Source organism: Lontra canadensis, unplaced genomic scaffold (genome assembly GCF_010015895.1).
Source record: "Lontra canadensis isolate GAN:19392208 unplaced genomic scaffold, GSC_riverotter_1.0 scaffold4, whole genome shotgun sequence".
In the NCBI taxonomy this organism is placed as follows: Eukaryota; Metazoa; Chordata; class Mammalia; order Carnivora; family Mustelidae; genus Lontra; species Lontra canadensis.
This window is the reverse complement of record NW_022630998.1, coordinates 31,208,791-31,233,451: the sequence shown is the minus strand read 5'-3', so window position 1 is coordinate 31,233,451 and position 24,661 is coordinate 31,208,791. Positions and strand designations below refer to the sequence as shown.

General features: G+C 39.3%; 1 protein-coding gene across 7 annotated transcripts in view; it reads left to right on the top strand.

Moving 5' to 3' along the window:
* ATG10 (autophagy related 10) overlaps positions 1–24,661 on the top strand; it is a 306,219-nt gene that overhangs the window by 70,509 nt on the left and 211,049 nt on the right. For 4 of the 7 annotated variants that reach the window (XM_032847333.1, XM_032847342.1, XM_032847326.1 and 1 more), the window contains exon 1: positions 19,765–20,314. The exons of 1 other annotated variant lie outside the window; for it this stretch is intronic. The gene's annotated coding sequence lies outside the window, so the exon portion shown is untranslated. Of the gene's footprint in view, positions 1–12,449; positions 12,538–19,764; positions 20,315–24,661 lie in introns of those variants that run through there. 2 more of the 7 variants (XM_032847299.1, XM_032847308.1) reach the window with 2 other exon arrangements.

Here is a 24,661-nt window from a genome sequence, read left to right as displayed (position 1 = left end):
GATTCTTTATAAATTTGTGAAAAGAATGGATGAACGTTAATAGGCTTAACGGTTTCCGTTTTCCACAGAGAGCCGGTATGAATGTAGACCTATAGTGACAGTTCATTTTGTCAGCTTGATTGATCTAAGAGATGCCCAGATAGCTGCTAGAGATTACTTCTGGTTGGGTCTCTGAAGGTGTTTCCAGAAAAGATTAGCTTTTGAATCTAGAAACTGAGTAAAGAAGATCACCCTCACCAATGTGAGTGGGCATCATACAATCCGTTGAGGGCCTGAATAGAACAAAATGGTAAAAGAAGGGCAAATGTACTCTCCCTGATTGAGCTGGGATATTCATCTTCTTGGCCATCAGTCCCCAGTTCTTGGCCCCTTGGACTCAGACAAGCACTCACACTATTAGCTGTCCTGGTTCTCAGGCTTTGGGTTTGGACTAGAACTACACCATTGGCTTCCTGAGCCTCTGGCTGGCAGGCAGTAGATCATGGGATTTCTCAGCCTTCATAATCCTGTGAGTCAGTCCCTCATAATGATTCTCTTTCTACATATCTATATATATCCTATAAGTTCTGTTTCTCTGGAGAACCCTGACTAATACACCCACCTATTTGAGACACAGGTCTCCTTGAAGTCTCTACTTTAGCCTGGCTCCTTTCCTCAAAGCCTGAAAGTATTGCTAGCATTCTCCTAGCTCCAAAGTGCCAAATCCAGATCACTTTACTTTCCCATCAAAATTTTTCTTGAGTTGGTTCTATACCAATCCATCTGTACCATTTCTAATGTTCCTCCTCACCATTTTTTACTTAATTCTCCACATTCATCTAGATTTTTGGATAATGAAGGATAGTAGGAAGAAAGGCAGGCAGGGACACCTCCACCCCCCTAACGGGAGACCACCCTTAAAAGGATTTTACACCACCCTGGAAGGAACCCTCCACCCTTTCCCATACGATAGATGACAAAAACCTGATTGGATGGCAGGCACAGGGAGGGTTAATCAGATTAAAACAGTCTGCCAAGAAGCCCATAAGAACTCCTAGACTTAGAAACTCCGGGAGCAACCCTCTCCGGTCCTCTCCCTCTTCAGGAGCTTTGTACTCTCAATAAACTTCTCTTTGCTGCCTACCACTCTTCGTCTGATCTACCTCTTCATTCTTTGAAGCAAAATGACCAAGAACTGCAGGCTCTAAAGGAAAAGAAATCCTGTAACAGTACCAGGCTCACAATCTTTCTCTCTAACCCGACTCTTGCGGAAATCTCAAGGCCTTCATGAATGACCCATTGACTACAATAGTCTCAGTTCGTGGTCTATTCAATGCTTATGTCTTCATGTCCATTCTATTTCAGCAGCCCACTGTGGATTGACCTCATGGGCCTTGTCCTTACCTGGAACTCACTAATCCATACATGTGAAAGTTTATGCATCAATCTCTTCTCCAAATATACCCTCCTATTCTGCCTGTCATCTCCTGGTTTTACAAGCCTACTCTCTTAATGACATCATGGTAATCTCAGTCCTTTGATTTCTTGCTTTTTCCAACTCCGTTGACGCCCTCTTAGCATTCTTTCTTTATCATCCTGATCAGATCCCATGGATCTAATGTCTACACTCTTCTGCCAGTGACCTTAATTTACTCTATACCTTCAGTTCTTCTTCACTCATCTACTTTTTATACCCCTTCACCTGAGCAGGATGAACGGTACTGGAAAAAAAAAAAAATCACACAAAGTGTCAGAATTAGTACCTCTGAAAATATGGGAATCTGGTCTTAAACCCTCAAATGCTATAAACTCTTTCTCAGCTTTTCTTATTTCCTTTAAAGACAATTACAAATTTTTACATGTGTTTTTAAGCCTTACTTTCAGAAATGGCTCCACTAACGTCCCATTTCACAGAGAATGCAGAATCTATCAGAAATGAACTTCCCAGGTGCCTGGGTGGCTCAGTGGGCTAAGCCACTGCCTTTGGCTTAGGTCATGATCTCAGGGTTCTGGGATCGAGTTTGGCATCGGGCTCTCTGCTCAGCAGGGAGCCTGCTTTCCTCTCTCTCTCTCTCTCTGGCTGCCTCTCTGCCTACTTGTGATCTCTCTCTGTCATATAAATAAATGAAATCTTAAAAAAAAAAAAAAAAAGAATTGAACTTCCCTCAAATTCTACTCCCCTACTCTTCTCTCCTAAATAAAAAGACATTTATTTTCACCCCTGTCACAACATACTTCTCCTTTGTCCTCCTTCCAGGTAGTGCAAATTAGTACTTGGGACTCAACTTCCTTTTTCCTTGGGGGCTGGGGAGCCTCAGTTATCTCCTCTTTCCTTTTAGTTCTTGTGCTTGACTGATACACTAGGTCAACTCACACCCACTTAAAAAGTGGAATGCCAAAATGCCCTCCCTTGCCTCAGATTCTCTGTTACTTGCTACCCTATCCTTTGTTTTCCTTCATAGAAATGCTTGAGGTGTTCACTTCCTTGCTTCCCTTGTTTGTTTTTTTAAAGACCCATCTACTTTATAATCCATCTGAAACAGACTTAGGCCACCACCATAATATCAAAACAGCTCTTGCTACCTCATCATTGTCTTCTTAATTTCCAGATCCAATCAGTGATCACTTTTGACCATTTGGAGTGACCAAAGGAGTACTTATATTCCTTGGTTTCTTTGCTTTATTTTTGATCTTGTTAACCACTCTTTGGGAACTCTCTGCTTGGTGTTTTATTATCTGCTCTTTCCTGCCTCTCTCCTAGTTCCTTTAGAAAATTTGTGGGCTCGCCTATTTCTAAAATATTGATGTTCTCAAGGATTTTCTCTTCAGATCTCTTTTCTTACTCTGTATAGTCTCCCTTGAATAGTGTCCTCTGTGATCAAAGCTGGAACTGTCACCTGAATATCAATGACACCCAAACACAGGGGAGTGACTTTTTCCAAAGGGGTTAGGATCTAAAGTCAGTGTGAAAGGCAAAAATAGAGTTAAAATGCATTTGAAAAATCTCCTCTAAAATCCTGTGTACATGATTCTGAGTGTATATACTATCAGTCAAGAAATCGTACACAGCCGGTTTTCCTCTGCTTTTGGAACAGAAGGTTGTTTCTTAAGTTGAACACCAGATGAAGTTGTTGGCTTGCATTTAGAGTCCATGTTATAAGAAAAGTGTGTGGGGTTTTTTTTGGCTTTTTTTTTTTTTAATTTTGTTTTGTTTGTTTGTTTGGTTGGTTGGTTTTGTTTTTTTGGCAAGCACATAGAATCGAGTTAAGTAGGCATGGGATGTAAATCCACTATACATAGTTTCAGCCTGACCTCTTTCATGAACTCTGAATCTATACACCGAACTGCCTACCAGATATCACCTTTTGGATATACCAATCTAAAACAATTGTTTTAGTTATATTTCTGAAAGATGAAGCTATCACCTACTTGTACACTGCTTAGCAAAGGCATTTATTAAAAGGATACAGTGATGTGGCAAGGGTGGGTATAGCTCACATGCAGAGTGTTTTCATATCGAATGGGTTGATGTTCTTATTCCAGGCATATGTCCTCCAGCATTACACAGGCTGGCTAGAGCCATATGCAGCTTTGTATTGGTGGAATCTCTAAACCAAGTATCACACAAGTCAGTAACCCCTGACTAAATAGCTTTATTGAGACCAAAGGAATTCATAAGCATCTAAGAAGGCATTGCAATTCTTTTTTTTTTTTAAGATTTTATTTATTTATTTGACAGATAGAGATCACAAGTAGGCAGAGAGGCAGGCAGAGAGAGAGGAGGAAGCAAGCTCCCCACTAAGCAGAGAGTCTGGTGTGGGGCTCGATCCCAGGATGCTGGGACCATGACCTGAACTGAAGGCAGAGGCTTTAACTCACTGAGCCACCCTGGCACCCCAGCATTGCAATTCTTTACTGGTCTTTTAAAGCTCTGTGTTTCACCCAGTGACTCTTACATCACCCTCCAAGCCCATCCTCATGAGGCCAATTCAGCTAAGTGAAATAGCATTTCTGACGAGACCAAACATTTGACTATTACAAGTAGGATGTATGTTGTGTGTATTAAGAACCAATATCAGGGGCACCTGGCTGGCTCAGTCAGTGGAGGGTGTGACTCTTGATCTTGGGGCTGTAAGTTTGAGCCCCTTTGGGTGTAGAGATTACTTAAAAATAAAATCTTAAAGAAAAAAAAGAACCAATATCAAAGACAAGTCTGTATGACAATAAACTTCACCTCCTCTTTAACAAACACACCAAACGGTATAAATAATTAAAATCATCATAATACTGAGCAGTCAAACATTACATCAAAGATGTAGCAGCTCTACTCAGCTGTGGCCTGTTTCATTTAACATTTGACATTTGTCCTCTTTCTTGTCATTATTCATGTTCCATAATATGCCTCTTAACATGTCTTGAGTATATATAGAATAAGGATGCCTGTTTATGTTCTTCTACTATCTCTGCCTATATATTTATACTATTAGCCCCTTAATTTGCAGAAGATTGAATGATGAAGGAACATTCTCCATGGCCAATAACTGGGTTGCAGAGGGTAGGAAATTGTACATTTGGAATGTCCCAATATCATCCTCTGCTGGCCATCACATTTTGGCTTTTCTCCCTTTGAAGTTGACCTCTTTGCCTCCATGTTTACTCCCTTTACAGAACAACAGGATATAATTTCATCCAGATAACATTCTTTTCTTTGTGTCAAATATATATTCAATAAAGTTACACTGTAACTTTATTATGTTTTATGTATTATCATTTACAAATGATTATAAATGAATGTAAATGTAATTATTATTTACAAATGATTGTAAGTCATTTGTTCCCACCCAAAAATTGCAGACATCAGTTTTAATTTTTTTATCATTCTTTACGTTTATTATGAAAAATAACACATTGATGATACATTATTTCTTCTAAATTTGAAATAACAAAAAAGTACGAAGAAGAAAAGCCATTCATAGTCCCCTTATGGAGGGATAGGCATTGTTAATTTTTAGTTGTAACCTTTTATTATTTTTCTATAGGATCAGAAATGAAGTCATACTTTAACATATTATTTTGTATCTGGTCATCTTTCTATGTTAGAAAACACAGATTATTGATTATATTAATGATTGAATTATTCTATTACCCTTATGTTTCAATCTCATAAATTTGAAAATGTGTATCTTTTTGTTTTTTCCACACTCTGCATTATTATATAGATAAATAGATTCTGAGGTTCAGAGAGGGTAAGCGACTGCTTGAAATCCACACATCAAGCAAATGACAGAAGTAAAGCTTGCTCTATGACTTCTTGCTGCCAAAACGGTACCATTTCCACAGTGTGCCTTCCATCTCTCTGAGATAATGCAGACTAAGGGGCAGAGCAAATGCACATTATTACTATTTATTTTAAGAGGCAGGCAAAAGAGAGTCATTGCCTTGAGAGCAACTTCTGATTTGGTCTGGATCTAGGGCAGCTTCGTGAAGTAAAATTGCACAAAGTCTTCCTGGGCTCCAGGCTGAACTTGTCTTAATGCAAAACATCATTATAACACACCGATATATCAATATGCAGTTGAATCCCACAATCAGAATTAACTCCTGATCAGTAAACATAGCCATAGAACATTAAGGAAATAGGTCATTATTGAACCAGGACATTCAAGTCCTTATGAGCAAAAAGGCAGACCCTATGCATGTACACTGATCTTCTCTCGTTACCCTCCTGGTATTTTCTTTGCTGGGTGATGAGTGGAAAGCCTAGCAGGGATAACAATCTTGCTGTATATTTCTAAGGAATCTAAACTGTGGTCTAGAAGGCACAGGGAGTTTGAGCCAAAAATTCTGAGGAATTTGAGATTCTATAGTTACTTCTTTATTCTCTACCTGTTGCTTTACAGATTAATGGATTCTGGATACAAGGTGCTGCAAATATCCTGTATGATTTTTTCCCCCCACATAGTCCAAAGGTGAGGCACATTCTTTTACCAAAGATAGTTTGCTATTTATTTACTTTCTTGTTTACTTTTTCTTCGGCCTCACACCATCTTGGTCAAGATTTTGGTTTGTCTGGGCAGCTGTCCTGTTATGCCTCCAAAGACTCTGGACTGCTTTCCCTTTGAAGGTCCGGAATATTTCAGTGAGACTTGGGACTGAAAGTCTACAGTGAGAATTTATTCCTGTGGGGTTCTTGGGTACAGATTGCCAGGTCTCTGTTGCAATATAATTTTTAGAGAAAGATAAAATCATGACTTCATACAGATACAAAAATGAATATATGTTAAAGAATTCATTTTACTCACGTGAGATCAGGAAACCAGGCAAAATGGCACAGAACTGATTTTTCCGTGGAGAAAATGGGGGAGTCAATTAAAATCCCTACCAGACAGGACAGAAGATACATATATCTATCAATTACTTACAATTTACAAAGGGCATCAAAATTGCTTAAAGACAATGAACAAAGCTAGAATCTGATAACCCAGAAAGATATGCTATAGACATACATAGGTTTTTCTGTATACCCCCCAAAATAAAAGAACAAAGGGCCCTCTCAACCAATTTCAGTGGGAAAAAACAAGCAACTTGAGTAATACCAGATCACTGCCAGAGTGATCCTTTTAGAACTCAATTCACCTGATGAATTTAAAACAAAATTTTTGGTTCCTAAATGTCCTCAAGAGCCTTGGAAAAAAAAAAAAAAAAGTCCAAATAAGAATATTAGAAAACAAAGACAGACTAAATATTAAAATCCACTAAAATATTCTGACCTTTATTCAGACGATTCAAATTGGATTATTTCCTGAAATGTATTATACCCTTCATAATACAAACTGGACCCTCAAGGATAAGATCTTCAAAATACAAGCACAGCTATCCAATCCTATTGCTATACGTTGTTAGCTACAGCATATGGCTGCTGAGATTCTATGTTAACATTATCCTTTGCTGTCATTAAGACTTTTACAATTTGGGGCATCTGGGTAGCTCAGTTGGTTAAGTGTCTGCTTTCGGCTTGGGTCATGATACCAGGGTCCTGGGATTGAGCCTCACATCAGGCTCCCTGCTCAACGGGGAGCCTGCTTCTCCCTTTCCCTCTGCTGCTCCCCCTGCTTGTGCTCTCATTCTCTTTCTCTCTGTCAATAAATAAATAAATAAATAAATAAAATCAATCTTTTTTTTTAAAAAAAGGCTTTTAAATTGTCAGTAACCTTCAGAAATTTTCTAAAACTGTTCTTGGGAAACACAGATAATTACATAATTATAGATTGTCATTAAAATTGATGATTTTCTATTGCTATTTCCATACAAATACTTGAATCCATGGGTGTCATGCCACATGTCCCCAACTTCATATACTTTAAGTACATATGCCTACTACTAAAAATCAAATGAAACATACAGTAGCTTAAGCTCAGCAACAAGTTTCTCTAAATTAGAATTAGGAAATAAGACAGGCCCTCAGCTAAGGAATGTGATCAATATAGAATTATAGTCAAAGAACACAACTTGTATTTCCATACTGATCCCAAAATATATGTCTACTCCTAGGCATTTACCCAAGAGAAATGAAAATATGTGTCCAAAAAAATACTGAATGATTATTTGCAGCAACTTCATTTACAATAGCCAGAAGCTGAAAACAACCTAACTGTCCTTCCCAGATGAATGGATATACAAACTACAGTATATTCATGCAGTTGAGTACTAAGCAGCACTAAAAAGGAACTAATTACTAATAAATGCATCAATGAACCTCAGAAACACGCTGAGTAAAAGAAGCCAGACACATATGCACATATGTACTGTATGTACTGTACGATATCATTTTCTAGAATTGGCAAAGATAGAGTGACTAATCTAGAGGAAATTAGTGGTTGCTGAGGGTCTGAGGGTGGAGGCAGTAGTTACCTACAGAGGGGAAGTAGGCCACTTTTTGAGATGATAGACATGTTCTAGATTTTTATATATATCTATATATTCATATTTATATATATTTAAAAAATAAATTTATATATTATAAATAAATAAATAAATAAATAAATATATATATATATACATATATATATATTTTAAAGATTTCATTTGACAGAGAGAGAGAGAACGTGCACATAAGCAGGGGGAGCAGCAGAGGGAGAAGGAAAAGCAGGCTCTCCACTGAGCAGGGAGCCCGATGTGGAGCTCAATCCCAGGACCCTGGGATCATGACCTGAGCCGAAGGCAGACATTTAACTGACTGAGGCACCCGGGCGCCCAGACATGTTCTAGATTTTGATTGTAGTAACGGTTACATGGGTGTATCTGTTTGTCAAAATGTACTGAACTGTAGACTTAAAATGGGAGCATTTTATTTTATGTAAATTACCTTTAAAAAGGTTGATGATAAAAATAAAAAACAAAAACCAAAAAATAGGTCTGTACTGCAGGTGTACTAAAAGTAACAAATAAGAAGTGGCATGATTGACAGTTTGAATCACCCTATTGTGATGATTATTGATTTCCTAAAACCCCATTCTTTGATACGGACTATTGGTTTTTTTCAGTGTTGTAAAAAAATTAATAAACTTTTTTTATTTCTTAGAAAATTTTTGTTTACGGGGGCGCCTGGGTGGCTCAGTGGGTTAAGCTTCTGCCTTCAGCTCAGGTCATGATCCCAGGGTCCTGGGATCCAGCCCCGCATGGGGCTCTCTGCTCAGCGGGGAGCCTGCTTCCCCCTCTCTCTCTGCCTTCCTTTCTGCCTACACACTGTCAAATAAATAAATAAATAAAATTGTAAAAAAAAAAAAGAAAGAAAATTTTTGTTTATAAAAAACTGAGCAGATTATAGAGAATTCCCATGTATGCCATTCACAGTTTCCTCTTTTATTAACATCTTGCCTTAGTGTGTTACATATGTTATAATTGATGAGCCAATATTGATAGATTGTTGCTAAGTCCATGGTTTATATCAGAATTCATTCTTTGTGTTGTGTAGATTTTAGATTTTGACTGAGGTATAATGTCATATAACCACCATTTCAGTATCAAAAATGATAGTTTTGTAGTCCTAAAAATGCTGTATGCTTTTTTATATTCCTTCCCCCAGACTCTGGCAACCACTGATCTTTTTACTGTTTCTATAGTTTTGCCAACTATAAATTTTTTTCTCCAGTTTTTTAGGTAAGTGCTATGTACATACAGGTTTATGTTTCTTATCTCAGCCATCCAATCAGATTGCCTCCATAACTTTTTCTTTTATATAATTTATCTTTTCCTGAGGACCTCCTGGAGGGTGGTAGAAGAGATCTGCCTATTATAAGCTGCAGCAGAGAGAGCTATCCCTTCTCAGTATCCTTTCTCCCCTTCTTCCTTTTAATAATTAAAATAATCTCACTCTGTCAAGGTTTGACTGAGCTCTCGGCTACGACTGCATTTCCTACCTTCTTTGTATCTTGGTGTGGCCTGTGGGATATGAGCAGGAAGAAAATGTACAATTGATATGAACTGACAAGATTGAGAAAATAAGACATTTACCACACAATTTTAAAGATTTTTGTATGGGTTCCTGGCTGGCGTAGTCAGTTTGGCATCTGCCTTCAACTCAGGTTGTGATCCTGGGGTCCTGGGATCAAGCCTCACGCAGGTCTCCCTGCTCAGTGGGGAGTCTGCCTCTTCCTCTCCCTCTCTCCTTGCTTGTGCTCCACTCACTTGCTATTTCTGTCTCTCGAATAAAGAAATAAAAATCTTAAAAAAAAAATAAAGATTTTTATTTACTTTTATTTTAGAAGGAGCATGTGAATGGGAGGGAGGGGTAGACGGAGAGGCAGACAATCTTCATGCAGACTCTGCTCAGCACGGAGCCAGACTTGACCCAGAGCTCCATCCCAGGATCCTGAGATCATGACCTGAGCCAAAAACCAAGAGTTGAATGCTCAACCTACTGAGCCCCCCAGGCCCCCCCGCCATGTAATTTTAGACTTGTGTCCCATTCCTGGACTGTACTACCTAAAGAATATTGTGAATTAATATTATATTTGCGATGGACAAATAGACTCCTGTGAGGGTAAGTAAAGGAGTGGTCAAGTGAGCTAGAGGGAAAATCAGGAGACTGCGGTTTTATGGAAGCTAAGGGAAGCAAGACTTCGTAGATGTGATCAACATGTCAAATGAAACTGAGAAATCCAATGAAATAAGGAATGGGGATTTGATCATTAGTCTTAGTTTTCATATCTATAAAATGGGTATCTTGTGTGGTTATCGTATGGTTGACTAAACTAAACTAAGCTTCTGGCTTATAGTGGGTTCTCAATAAATTTTAGTTTCCTTCTCTTTTTGTGATTAACCCATTGTTTTATTCAACAAATACTTATAACTAGTGACGAACTCTGCAAGAGACTGGCTATGCAATCATGACAGACCCTGCCGTAAAGCACTCTGTAGTGTTGTAGGGGCCATAAACATAACATGAACATAAACAGGCCAGTACTATTCCTTTCCACCAGTGATATGATGAAAGGAAGTATATGGAAGTTACCTGATTTATTTTGTTTTGTTTCTTTGGTGTTGGCAGGTGAATTACAAAACTTAAAAACATCTCAAGTGCAAAAAACAAAACAAAACAAAACCAAAAAACCAAAAAACCAAACCCTCCAAAAACCTTTCTTTTTTTTTTTTTTTGTTAACATGATATTGTTGATGCACGAAAGTGTTTCTAGATTACTGAATACAATGCCAAGCAATACGTTCTTATTTTTGTATGTGAAAGTTCTGTTTTTTGAGTAACTGCTTAAACTTGAAGGAAACACCCATCCACTAAAGTTCTCAGTCAGAACTTACTGCCCTGTATCAAACAAACAAACAAACAAACAAACAAAGTGAATACTTTCAATTGGTAGCTATCTAGTTCATTTATATCCATAGTTGCTCAAATATGTTAGGAAATTCATTTACTAGCAGTATCCTTTTTTTTTTTTCCTTAAGATTTTATTTATCTATTTGAGATAGAGAAAGAGAACACAAGCTGGAAGGAGGATGGCAGGGAGAGGGAGAAACTGACCCCCCACTGAGCAGGGGGCCTAATGATGACAAGTACCGGGTGGGGGGCGGGGGGACAGGACACACTCAATCCCAGAACTCTGAGATCTGAAGGCAGACATTTAACCAACTGAGCCACGAAGGCACTCCTAGCAGTATCTCTTTTTAAATTGAGTTTTATTTTACATGCAGTAAAATCTATCCTTTTTATGAGTTCTGGCAAACAAAACAACCGTGTAATCACTAAGACCCTGAAAGTATAGAACAGTTGCATCCCCCCCCCCGCCCCCGGTCCCAATTTCCTTAGGCTCTTCTTTAGTCAACCCCATTCCCAGGTCACCATTTATCAGTGTTCTGTCCCTTTTTAAGAACTTTTTATTTTGAAATAATCGTAGCCTCACAAGAAACCGCAAAAATAGTACGAAATCTTGTGTACCCATCGCCTAGCTTTCTCCAATGGTGACATCTTACATAACTGTGGTACCAGATCATAACCGTGCCCTGTAATGTTTGAAGGCAGGTTTTCCTTTCACTTCTTTGCCTGTGTTTACTTTTTTCTTTTCACACAAATGTAATTCTGTTGTGATAAAAGGAGCAGATGCTAGTTTTCCCTCAGATGTCTGCTGTTGTATTTCAGTATTTCAGTTCCATCACCCATGTTACTCCTACATCTTTCTGTGGTCTTTTCTTTATCCCACCGTCTCCCCACCCGCATTTTAATTCTGCTGCTTGATTTTTTTTCCTTTTTTTTTTTTTTTTTTTTTTTTTGTGCTTTGTGCCACAGATGGTTCTATTGTAATTCTCGAAATGCTAACTTCTACCTCGGTCCTTCCGTTTTGAAGGAGGTAGTCGTGTTTGTGCTTAATTGTCGTGGTGCTTACAATAGTTTTACTGTGTGTGCGTGTGCGAGCGTTAGCCGATTTGGATCTCCAGCCCCGGGGAAGGTTTTTGCTCTAGCCTTTTCTCCGTTATTCACTCATTCATTTTGCAGATATTTGGCTATCTGTTGGAAGAAAGGGTGCAGCGGCCGTTAAAACTGCTGGCACCCCCCTCTCCCAGGTTTCTGCTTGCCTACCACACCTCCCTAATGGGCCGCCTTTGTGCACTCAGAGCGCACAGCCCACGTTCAGTTCCTCGGGCCGGGGAGACGAAGGGCGGAGACTCGGCTCACTGGTCCAGGGCAGCGGGAAGGTCACGCCCCCTGGCCCGGGTTCTGCGCGCGAGGCCCGCGACGTCAGCCGCCCGCGAGAGCCTGACCCCGTAGTGCGCGGGAGGTGCTGGTGCGCATGCTCTGATTCGGTCGCTGCGGCGGCGGTGGGTGAGGGAGGTTTCGGTCTCCCTCCTGGAGGGTTTCTTTGCGCGTCCCCTCCGTTCCTCTGCTGTCATCTCCGTGGCCCCTGGGAGCCTATCACTCTCCTCCCTGGGGCTGCTGGCTGGACGGCAGCTGGCAGAGCGTTGGGCACCTCACCCCGGCTCCCCGCCCCCCGCCCCGTTGCCCCGCCTGCGCTAGGCTGGGCGGCGGGGTCAGGGGCCGAGCGGAGCGGGGTGAGTATTCCCACAGCCTTTGCTGACCTCTTTTCCCGGCTCTGCTTCCCGCACGGTCCTCACCCCACTCCTGGGATGGTGAGGAAGGGCGGGTGCGGGTACGCGGCGAACAGCCCAGCCCTAACAAAAGAGTGGGAAACGGGGCTCTCGCCAGTGAAATGTAGGCCGAATCCGGCGGTCGTGGAGCGAGAGTAGGGGGTGGGCGGAAGGGGGAAGGAAGGCCCGCGCCCAGCGTGACCGGCACTCTTGGCCGCTACTGAGCGCTCACGCAAACGTGGGTAGTCACTGCCCTGTGTTTTAAACCAGCGCAGGGATAGCAAGTCTGTGTAACATTGCAACAAAGGGTATCAAGTTGCTCGTGATTCCAGTGGCCAAGTTCCACTTAAGTTGAAGGGGTTTCAGATTCATTAAGTATCTGGAGGACTAAGTTAATATTTTTAGCCAACAATTTTTCGTCTTCCAAATAACCTTTCTACTCATAGTATGTGATATCATGAATTGGGGGTAGTTAACTGATTCATAGAAACATTTATGATGACAAAAATTTATAAACACCTAGGAAAAGCAAAAGAATAGCTCAGAATGTAACCTTGCCTCAGAGGCCCACCTGAGGCTGAATTAATTATCTAGGGGACTGTACTGTTGCTTGACATAGTACTGATTAGGGCCCAGGCCCAGCTCTTTCTTTTTCCTGTGTGTGTGTAATGGAAATGCAAATTATTTCTGACTGGGAGGAAAAAAAAAAAAACCACTCCTGAAGATTGTGGCTTCATTGCCCTATTTCCAAGATTTTTATAATTTTTACCATTCAGCTTACTCCATCATGAGTTCAATAAATCTTTGCCACAGGCTCACTTTGAGAGAATTATGTTTATAACTTAAAATAATTACAGTTTAACAGGGGCCTTTCTCTTTAGTGGCAAAAGCTTAAGTTTGTACTTTTTAGAATTGGAAAACATGGGCCCTTTATAGTACTCAGCCACATTAGAGGACCTCAAGTAGAATCCTTAACTTCTTGCTTCTGAAGAGTCAAATATGGACAAAAGGAAACATGTACAAAATGAAAATTTAATCAAAAAGGAAATGTTGAGCATTGAGAAATTCGAATTAAGGCATTGTAATTACAAGGATTAAAAATCGTTACTGGTATTTTAATTGAAGTTAGTGGAAATAGTTTCTAGTTCTACAATGGATTCATTTGGATATAGATAGACTATTACAAGATGATTTCTCCTTACCTTCTCCCATCGCCACTTCCTTTCCCCCTTTATTTAATATTAACTGAAACACTGCTACATCACAAAGCAATCAAGTTGGCCATAATGTTTTATGACAAATTATAAATTGATAGTTCCCAATGCTTATAAATTTCTGAGAAAAATAAGCAACACTTAGGAAAAATATGTCAGGTAAAGTTTACATAAGTGGATTGTGTAAGCCTGGGTTTGATTAGATTATTAATATCTTGATGTGTTTGGGACCCTGGAGGCAGTGTTTGAATCATAAACATAGTCTGGAACCATAACAACAACAAAGTGCCGTAGAGATTATTTAGTGATTATGTGTTGAAAACAAATGTCTTCAGGGGCTTAGCAGACTGGGTATGAAACTATTGGAAAGTAGGGGAATGGAGAATAAACTACCTAAAAGGAGAAGTTGCTGAAAACTGCAAAACCAAGAGGCATCTCTAAAGAACCTGGTACCTCAGGCCTTGAGTTACTGATCTCATAGGTTTACAGAATCCAGGAAGAGTACTTACTAATATAAGGTTAGCTTTAAGGTTAGGGTTATTTCATATCACTCTCATTTAATAGCCTTCAGAGAAAACTTTTAAAAAGCGTCTTTACCTAGCTCAAGGACCTACAATGGATTCTTACTGCCCACTGCTTTAAGTGGAATTTTTCAAGAGTTTTAGGTTTATCAGTAAACAGCTTTCCTTCATCCAAATCGCCGGCTTCTCCATAGGCTAAATTCTCAGCTTCTTGGTGGCAAAAGGAAAGAAAGAAGCATACCACTTCTCAGGAAAAACACAGCTTCCTTGGACGTCAGTATTTATTGAGTCAAATGTAGGCTGGGATTTCAGATATCAAAGTTATGCTAAGAAACCTTATGGTTAAGTTTTCCAGACTTTGTTAAGGTTTTTTTTTTTTGTTTCATTTTGTTTTGTTTTAATATTTTATTTATTTGACAGAGAGAGAGACAGAGAGGGAACTCAAGCAGGGGGAGAGGGAGAAGCAGGCTCTCCACTGAGCAGGGAGCTGGATGCAGGGCTCAATCCGAGGACTGTGGGATGATGGCATGAGCTGAAGGCAGACTCTTATCAACTAAGCCACCCAGACGCCCTAGACTTTGTTAAGTTTTAACCTACTTCCCAGTGTTTCTTAAAGGGAGCTCAACTGGCATTTTGGTGGGACCGTCTCATACATTGTAGGATGCTCATTGTATCTGGACCCTGAGCACTAAATTGCAGTAGCAAATTATAACCCCTCCTCGTTGTGACAGCCTACTGCGATCTCACCCATTTCCAAATAACCCCTTTGAGAATGATCCCTCCTAATGTTGGGAACCATTGGACCATATCTGCCTGTACTTTACTACCCACCTTATGCTCAAGTATTGCCATTTTATTTTTAAAACTTAGCAAACTTTTCAGGCCCTGTGTTGAGAAGCTCTTCCATCTTTTCGGCATGGCTTTGTCTCTTCTTGGTAAGCCTTTACTCACATGTAAGTCCTTAAAGAACTGAATTCAACTCTTTCAGACTCCCTCCTTTAGAGTCTTCTCTGATTTTCCCAGGAAATAATTTGACATTCCTTCCTGTGAGGATATATACACACAGCAAATGGTTAAGATATTGTAGGTGCCAAGTGAACGTAATGAAAGCTTGTGGAAATAAGACAGTGCATTAATCTAGTTGTTAATGAAGACTTTGTAAGAAGAAAAGGGGAATGTCTCTTTCATTAAGAAATGTCCAACTACTATTTTTTTTTAATGGCACTTGGTAGTATATTTTAAAAATGCATCACTATCATCTATTTTCAGAGGAGCACTGAATCTGTAGCTTCTGATACAGTGCTGATTTTTTCTGTATCTTCTTTTTTGGGGGGTATTTTATTTTAAAGAAATTTTGTATTAATTATTTTTATTAACATATAATGTATTATTTGCCCCAGTTGTACAGGTCTGTGAATCGTCAGGCTTACACACTTCACAGCACTCACCATTTCACCTACCCTCCCCAATGTCCATGACCCAAACACCCTCTCCACGCCTCCCCTCCCCCCAGCAGCCCTCAATTTGTGTTGTAAGATTAAGAGTCTCTTATGGTTTGTCTCCCTCCTGATCCCATCTTTTTTCATTTTTTCTTTCCCTACCCCCCAAAACCCCCACTCTGCCTCTCAAAGTCCTCATATCAGGGAGATCATATGATATTTGTCTTTCTCTGATTGACTTATTCCGCTCAGCATAATACCCTCTAGTTCCATCCACGTTGTCACAAATGGCAAGATTTCATTTCTTTTGATGGCTGCATAGTATTCTATTATATATATATATTTATTTATTTTCACACACATACACACACACACACACACCACTATATATATATACACACACACACACACACACACACACACACAGACACACTACATCTTCTTTATCCATTCATCTGTTGATGGACATCTAGGTTCTACTGTGGACGTTGCTGCTATAAACATTTGGGTGCACGTGCCCCTTTGGATCACTACGTTTGTATCTTTAGGGTAAATACCCAGTAGTGTGATTGCTGGGTCCTAGGGTAGCTCTATTTTCAATTTTTTGAGGAACCTCCATACTGTTTTCCAGAGTGGCTGCACAAGCTTGCATTCTCACCAACAGTGTAGGAGGGTTCCCCTTTCTCCGCATCCTCACCAACATCTGTTGTTTCCTGTCGTGCTCATTTTAGCCATTCTGACTGGTGGTGTGAGGTGGTTTCTCATTGTGGTTTTGATTTGTATTTCCCTGATGGTGAATGAATGTTGAGTGCTTTTTCATGTGTCTCTTGGCCATGTGGATGTCTTCTTTGCAGAAATGTCTGTTCGTGTCTTCTGCTCATTTTTTGACGTGATTATCTGATTTTGGGGTGTTGAGTTTGATAAGTTCTGTATAGATTTTGGATGCTAGCCCTTTATCTGATATGTCATTTGCGAATATTTTCTCCCATTCTGTCAGTTGTCTTTTGGCTTTGTTGACTGTTTTCTTTGCTGTGCAAAAGCTTTTGATCTTGATGAAGTCCCAACAGTTCATTTTTGCCCTTGCTTCCCTTGCCTTTGGCGCTGTTTCTAGGAAGAAGTTGCTGTGGCTGAGGTCAAAGAGGTTGCTACCTGTGTTCTCCTCAAGGGTTTTGATGGATTCCTGTCTCACATTGAGGTCTTTCATCCATTTTTAGTCTATTTTTGTGTGTGGTGTAAGGAAATGGTCCGGTTTCATTCTTCTGCATGTCACTGTCCAATTTTCCCAACACCATTTGTTGAAGAGACTGTCTTTTTTCCATTGGACATTCTTTCCTGCTTTGTTGAAGATTAGTTGACCATAGAGTTGAGGGTCTATTTCTGGGTTCTCTATTCCGTTCCATTGATCTGTGTGTCTCTTTGTGCCAGTACCATACTGTCTTGATGATGATATCTTTGTAATTGAGCTTAAAGTCTGGAATTGTGATGCCACCAACGTTGGCTTTCTTTTTCAACATTCTTCTGGCTATTCAGGGTCTTTACTGATTCCATACAAATTTTAGGATTATTTGTTTCAATATTTTGATAGGGATTGCATTAAACATGTAGATTGCTTTAGGTAGCACAGACATTTTCACAATATTTGTTCTTCCAGTCCATGAGCATGGAACATTTTTCCATTTCTTTGTGTCTTCCTCAATTTCTTTCATGAGTACTTCGTAGTTTTTTGAGTACAGATTCTTTGCCTCTTTGGTTAGGTTTATTCCTATGTATCTTATGGTTTTGGGTGTAATTGTATCTTCTTATTTGTTGAATAACTTTGGCCAGACTTGTACATGATCAGTTCCTGGTTCAGGCCTAATTAGCATACATGGAGATGGGAGTTAGCTCTTCAAGTCACATTTACTATTCAAAAGTAACGAGAGGGGTGCTGGGTGGCACAGCTGGTAAGGCGTCCAACTCTTGGTTTTGGCTCAGGTCCTGATCTCGGGGTCCTGGGATTGAGCCCCATGTCAGGCTCTGTGCTCAGCACAGAGTGCACTTCAGATTCTCTCTCTCTCCATTTGCCCCTCCTGCTCTTGCTGTCTCTCTCAAAAAATTAAATCTTAAAAAGACACCCAAAATGACAAGAGAGTTGGTGGATCAATTTAAATCATCAGAAGTGGTGGAACAGCTTCACTTATGTGCTTGCAGAGAAGTCTTGTTTTAGATAAAAGTATGATAATATTAAAAATAATTATACTCATGGGGCACCTGGGTGGCTCAGTGGGTTAAGCCTCTGCCTTCAGCTCAGGCCCTGATCCCAGGGTCCTGGGATCGAGCCCTGCATCAGGCTCTCTGCTCAGCAGGGAGCCCATTTCCTCCTCTCTCTGCCTGCCTCTCTGCCTACTTGTGATCTCTGTCTGTCAAATAAATAAAATCTTAAAAAAAAACAATTATACTCATATCAGAAAGATGAGATGTCACATAAATCTATTGTCTGGTTGGGGAAAGACCAATTGGTGAATAAGCTTGAAAGTTGAAGAAATGTACTATGGAGAGGTAGAGAGATATAAAATAAATTCACTTAAAATTTTTAATTTTTCTTTTACTGATTACAACTTTTATTTAATGTTTATAGTGTGCCTAACTTTGTTGTAGATGCTAAGACACAGGCTTGTAAATCAGAAATTCTCAGATATTTAGACATTCCTCTATTGACTTTTGGTGTTCTATGAAGGACATGGTAGAGGCTACCCAAATTTTTGTTCCTTTGTAGGTAAGCTCTTCTTTTCTGCCTGTATCTTTGTTTGTTTTTTTTGTTTTCTTTTTTAAATTAAGATATTCTACTAGGGTACTTCTAGGCATAGTTGTTGTTGTCATTGTTTTTTCCAATAGTTTTTTTCAGAAACAAAGTGAATCCTCTCAATTTAGAAGAGTAAATAACGTTTGATCCTTTTTTTTTTTTTCACCAGCTCAGGAATAATTTTTCAGTGGTATGTTTGCTTATTATTTCAGTTCAGAAATGGCAGTTATTTGTAGAATTGGATTTGTATTTTTTTTCCTCCCTATCAATCAATATGCTTTGTTTTCATCTTGGTCTTTTTTCTTTTGTGTTTGGAGCGCATCTCACATGTATATGCTAAAATACTAATTAGATTTTTTTCCAGCTTCTGTACTTCTATTGCCTCTCATATAGAATTTAAATCTTTACTATTATTATATATTTGAATTCCCTTCCAGTTTTTTCTTATCCAGTTTCTTTTTTACTCTCAGCTGTTGTTTCCCACCTCATCTCTTGCTTTTAGAGGCTGTGTTTTTCTTTTCCGTTTGTCTTTTTTAGTTGGGAATGTAAAGTAGATAATTTCCAAGTTTTTCTCCTGGTTTCCAGGGTAAGTCCACTACAGAAGCAAGCTTTCTCTCTTCCTCTATATGGCGGTGTTCATCTTTCTTATGGTTGAAGAGCATCGTCTTGGTCCCACACTGTTACTGATGTTTTTGATTTTCTTAAAAATTGACGGCAGAGGGACTTGGGTAGGGATGTTATTGTTTACTCTTGTCAGAGCGAGCAAGCCCTCTGCAGCCCTCTGCATCACTCTCACTACCTCTAGGTGCTGATGGACTCTTCATCTACATGTGAGGTAGGAGAGCGAGCCGTTGGAAAGATACAACCAGATTTCTGAATGATAAATCTTTCTGTACTCAGAAGAGGTCTTCCTTTGCTGTTGTTTAATTTTTCAGCCCTGTGTCTATAACAAGGGGGAGTGTTTCTGTGTGATTTGAAACAGTTTATAGTTTTTTGAGTTTTTGCAGGGAAAGTGGTAGTGGTGAGACTGTAATCCTCTGAGGGCTCATTCTATTTCCGCGCCTCCTGTTGCTGACTTCACAGAGTAGTATGCATTGCTCCTCTTGGCTTCACCTTCCACTTCTGGCCATGAACATTTTATTATTGAGAGAGAACTGCCTTGAAAGAGAATTAGCAATGGGCTTGGAAGCCAGTAATGGAGGGGTTACCTCAGGGTCTTTTTTTTTTTTTTTTTTTTTTGAAGGAAATGTAGAATGGAGTAGAGTGAGATGCCTTTTTAGGCTCTTCCTAACTGGACCTCCTGCTGCAGAGGCTGTAACAAGCATCCAGCTACCAATTAACATTTTTCAGTTCCAGTCCGGGTATAATATTGTATCCTGTTTAAACTTTATTTGGGATATATATTTCACTGGGAAGGCAAGGAGGGAGTGCTGAGCTTTCTAGTTAGTTGCTGCTGAGACTGAGCCAAACTTTCTCCCTTTTGCTGCTTCCCTGTGCTATTTATTGAATTACTGGGTCTATCCCTGCTGTGCCCCATCCAGGCTGTCAAATGCCTTGAAATCCAGGTCACTCACTAGCCCTATCAAAACAATCCATCTTTTGTCTCAATTTCCTAGCATGATCCTTCCTCAAAAGTATGCCATGCTAATTACAAATATTTGTTTGGGGGATTTCAGAATCAGGTAATCTCTTTGGCCTGGGCCTTAGATTCCACATTTGAATTTGTACCCTGGCTCCTTCTTTGCTCTCTGACATTTGAGGACCACTGCCCAAGGACCCCGTTAGGTAAGTGATTATCTAAACGAATTCAAGCCAAATTCTCATAAAGGGATTGGGTTCAGTTTATGTCCTTAGCTAGTAATTGCATGTTTTTGTTTGTTTTCTTAGGAAAGAGTCTAAATCTAAATTTATCATAATGTGGAATTGTTACAGGGAGGGGAGAAATGCAGAGGAAATTGCCTACTTTTATTAGTTAAAAATTGGCTTTAATATTTAGAGGTATTCATATTATATTCAGTGGTATGCACATTTTAAGTGATCATAAGTTCTGGGGAGATTTATATTTCTTTAAGTGTTTTAGTTTCACTGTGATTTTGATGTACATTGATTTATAGGTTCATCAAAGGAAATGTCTCTGACCAAAAATAAAATAAAATAGAATTAAATTAAATTAAGTAAACACAAAGAATCAGTTTCTCACACATTAGATTAAAAATTTATAAAGTGGAGAATGGTAGTGAAAAAAATTGTTTTTAACTAAAAAGGAGACTGAACAATGATTATACACAGTATTAGAATTTACTGGGGCTCTTTTCTGAAAACATAATTAGTAGCAGCAGAATAAGCTTTACACTGTCTAGTCTTAGGGCTAACCTCTAGTTTAGAAAGACTGCCTTCACTTGGTGGGAAGAAAAATTATTCTACCTTCCCAATCTTTAGCCTCTGCTGAAGCAGTTAAAAAAAGGTTTTGATTGTCTGAGCTAAAAAAAAAAAAAAAAAATCGAAAAGCTTTCCAGCAGGAGTAAGACTCAAGCAAAATAGATGCATTAACAACTTACATTTTATGTCATGAAAGAGCTCAAACTCATTTCTAACTTTTACTTATAATAAGAAATGAGAAGTTCATTGTTTAGGATGAGATGAGAATTGGAACTAGTTTTTCTATTGAAAGTTCACTTGTGTTCTGTTTTCATCTCTAGTCTGAATTTAAGATACCTTAAGTCTGGAAATGGAAACAGGTCTAAGGAGTTTTACATTTGCAAAATAAATTTTTGCAATTTTTGCTTAAACTGCAGTTGTGGTTATTTCCATTTTTTTAAAAAGATTTCATTTATGAGCCAGCGAGAGAGAGCACAAGCAGTGGGGAGGGGTAGAGGGAGACAGAGAAGCAGGCTCCTCGCTAAGCAGGGGGGCCAACGCAGGGCTCCATCCCATGACCCTGGGATTATGACCTGAGCCGAAGGCAGATGTTTAACTGACTGAGCCACTCAGACACCCCAAGTTATTTTCATCTTTGACCGTAATTTCAGCCATCTCATAGTAGGAAGTTCTAATATTCTAATTTCTGCCTCTACTAGTCTATATATTTGGTAGAAGATCAGAGTGTTATATATTGTATTATATATTGAAAAGTACATATGAAAATGTTGATTGTATTATATTTTCATTTTTAATGAGTTGAAATATTCTTGCTTGAGCAAAGAGACTATAATTATTCAGTGATATTTCATTATGGCATATTACGATGATTCAAGTTGAGATGGATAGCATTTTAATATAATACAGTTCCTAATTTTGTAATCAAGCTGTAAGTGTTTATATTATTATATGTAATATCCTTCAGCAAAGCCCAGTCTTTAGATAATTTTGTAAGTATTCAACCAAATATTAATTAGCGCTTTGATGTGCTGTCATCTTGTTAGTGGCACAGTGCTGTTAATTAGATAAACTATGGCTATTGAGTGAAATTTTATGTTTTGACTAACATTTTGAATAGTTCAGTAAACCTCAAGTAACTGGGGGGCTTTGGGAATGGAATATTTTTACTTTAGTTCAGTTTTGTTGTTAAGTAAGGGTTTGTTTGGAATTTATAAAATATGCCAAAATGTATTAGTATTTTTTATGTATTAAATTCAGTTTTCATTTGACTTAGTATCTCTCAATATATGTCAGGGTCACTGTATCGTTAGAAAAACTAATTTTCTGACTGCTCCGTTTTGGTCTTCCTAGTCTACTTCTGTATCCTCCCCCTGAGTGATCAAGTGTGCTCTGTTATCTATATAATGTTGATTTAAATCAATACGTCCGGCCCAGATTTCTCTTTCTTTCTGAGTTCCAGATCCATCTCAAAACGTCCGCTAGATTCTCCTCACATGGGTATTGCACAGGTATTTCAAACTCAAAATCAGTGTGATTGAATTAAGTCCATCTCACTCCCCAAATCTGTTCTTGCTCAATGTACCACCACCTACGCTAAAGAGCAGGGAATCTTCCTTAAATCTTTTCTCCCACAGACCCCTCACCTACCAAGATCCATCAGTTGTCATGAGTATACTATCAAAATACCTTTTGAATCCTCCCCCTTTCTACCCTACTTCCAGTCTTTGGCTCTGTTTGGAATTATTCGGTCTTTCCTGTATTATTGCAAGAGACTTTTTTTTTTTTTTTTAAATTTTATTTTTTATAAACATATATTTTTTTCCCCAGGGGTACAGGTCTGTGAATCGCCAGGTTTACACACTTCACAACACTCACCATAGCACATACCCTACCCAATGTCCATAACCCCACCCCCCCTCTCCCAACCCCCCTACCCCCAGCAACCCTCAGTTTGTTTTGTGAGATTAAGAGTCACTTATGGTTTATCTCCCTCCCAATCCCATCTTGCTTCATTTACTCTTCTCCTAACCCCTTAACCCCCCCATGTTGCATCTCCTCTCCCTCATATCAGGGAGATCATATGATAGTTGTCTTTCTCCGATTGACTTATTTTGCTAAGCATGATACCCTCTAGTTCCATCCACGTTGTCGCAAATGGCAAGATTTCATTTCTTTTGATGGCTGCATAGTATTCCATTGTGTATATATACCACATCTTTTAATAGGTGTTCATCTAGTCAGGCAAGAACTGCAGTCTCAACCAGAAGCCAGAATGCAAATTATAGTTTACTCCCACAGTCAAAACCCTTTTGAGCCCTCAAGCTAGCAGGCTCTCCTTCCTCAATAACCCTCCTCTACCTCTGTATTTCAGTCAAGTAAGAGTTCTTTAATTACCAGACCTTCCATTATACTCAGATTTTTGGACATTCTATTCCTTTGCCTCCTTCCTTTGCTTAGTTAACTTCTGTTCTTCCTTTTAATGTCTTCTTAGATGTCACTTTCTTATGTGTGCACTGAAGCACCTTAACCAGGATTTCGTGTATAACCCGGAGATACTTTAGCATACCTGAAATGTTTGAGAAGACTGCCTCAGTAGAAGCCCCTGCATTTTATTGTCTCTTATGTACTCAGAATTCCTGTACTTGGTGCTTTCCTTTCCCAAACCTGTTCTCCCACTGTTCTCCTACCCTCTCAGATTTTCCGTTGTGATCTCTGGAGCACACATCCCTAGTAAACAAACTTATCTTGATCCTTAACGTGTTATTGTCTTTACTACATTCTGTGGAGTAAGTTAAGTGTTCCCAGAAAAAGAATTTTATGGTCAAAAGGGTCAGGAAACCCTGAGTTAATAGATTCCCCATCACAATGTATATTGTGAATCTCCAGGGTGGTGGTAGTGAGTGGATACATACCGTGAATCAGTGTCCACACTTCCATCTCACATGGTGGTAACATCTTCACAGGTCGCTGCTTCCACTAACTAGTTTTAGAGGAAATTTGGCTTTGAAACAAGAAACAACAAACAAAAACTGAAACTGAGTGGAAGCTGCTCCTTTCTCCAACCTACGAATTGTAGGGTCTGGAGATGACTGGTAGCCCCTACTTCCCCAGAGCAAATTTTAGGTCACTGCTTCTTCAGCTTCATGTAGATATCCCAGCTCCTTTAGGGCTTCTTTGAAAATCTTTTGAGGAATTTTATATCCTATGAAATTCAGCTCTACCCAATATAGCGAGCTAGGTCTTTTTCTCACATATTCACTGGTAGTGTCACATATCCCTTTTTACTGGTAGTGGCTCCTTTTTGCACCATCTTGAGAAGGAATCCAAGGCTGTGTTTTGGCTCATCAGGATCACCTGTATTAGTTTATTAGTGATTATTCTTGATGGATTTAGCATTATACACCATCTTCTACCATTTGTCCCTTGTCATTTACAAATCGCTCATTTGATCTTCCAGCTTCCTTAAAGAGCTCTCCACTCCCCACCAACTCTCCAGATAATTCTAAGTGACTTCAGCATCCATATGAAAAACAGCAAATATAAGCTTCATATTTTTCTAAACCTCTGAGCTCCAGCGACCTTTATCTGTAAGTTACTTTATATACTTGCTGAGACCTCCTGAAGTTCTAAAGTCTCAATGTCTTCTGGTCTTCCTTTTCCTTCCTTTCACTATGATGGTTCTTAGCCCTTTTTGGTATCTGATATTCTTTGATACTACCGTGTTTTCCCAGCCCCTTCAATCTTCTCTTGGTA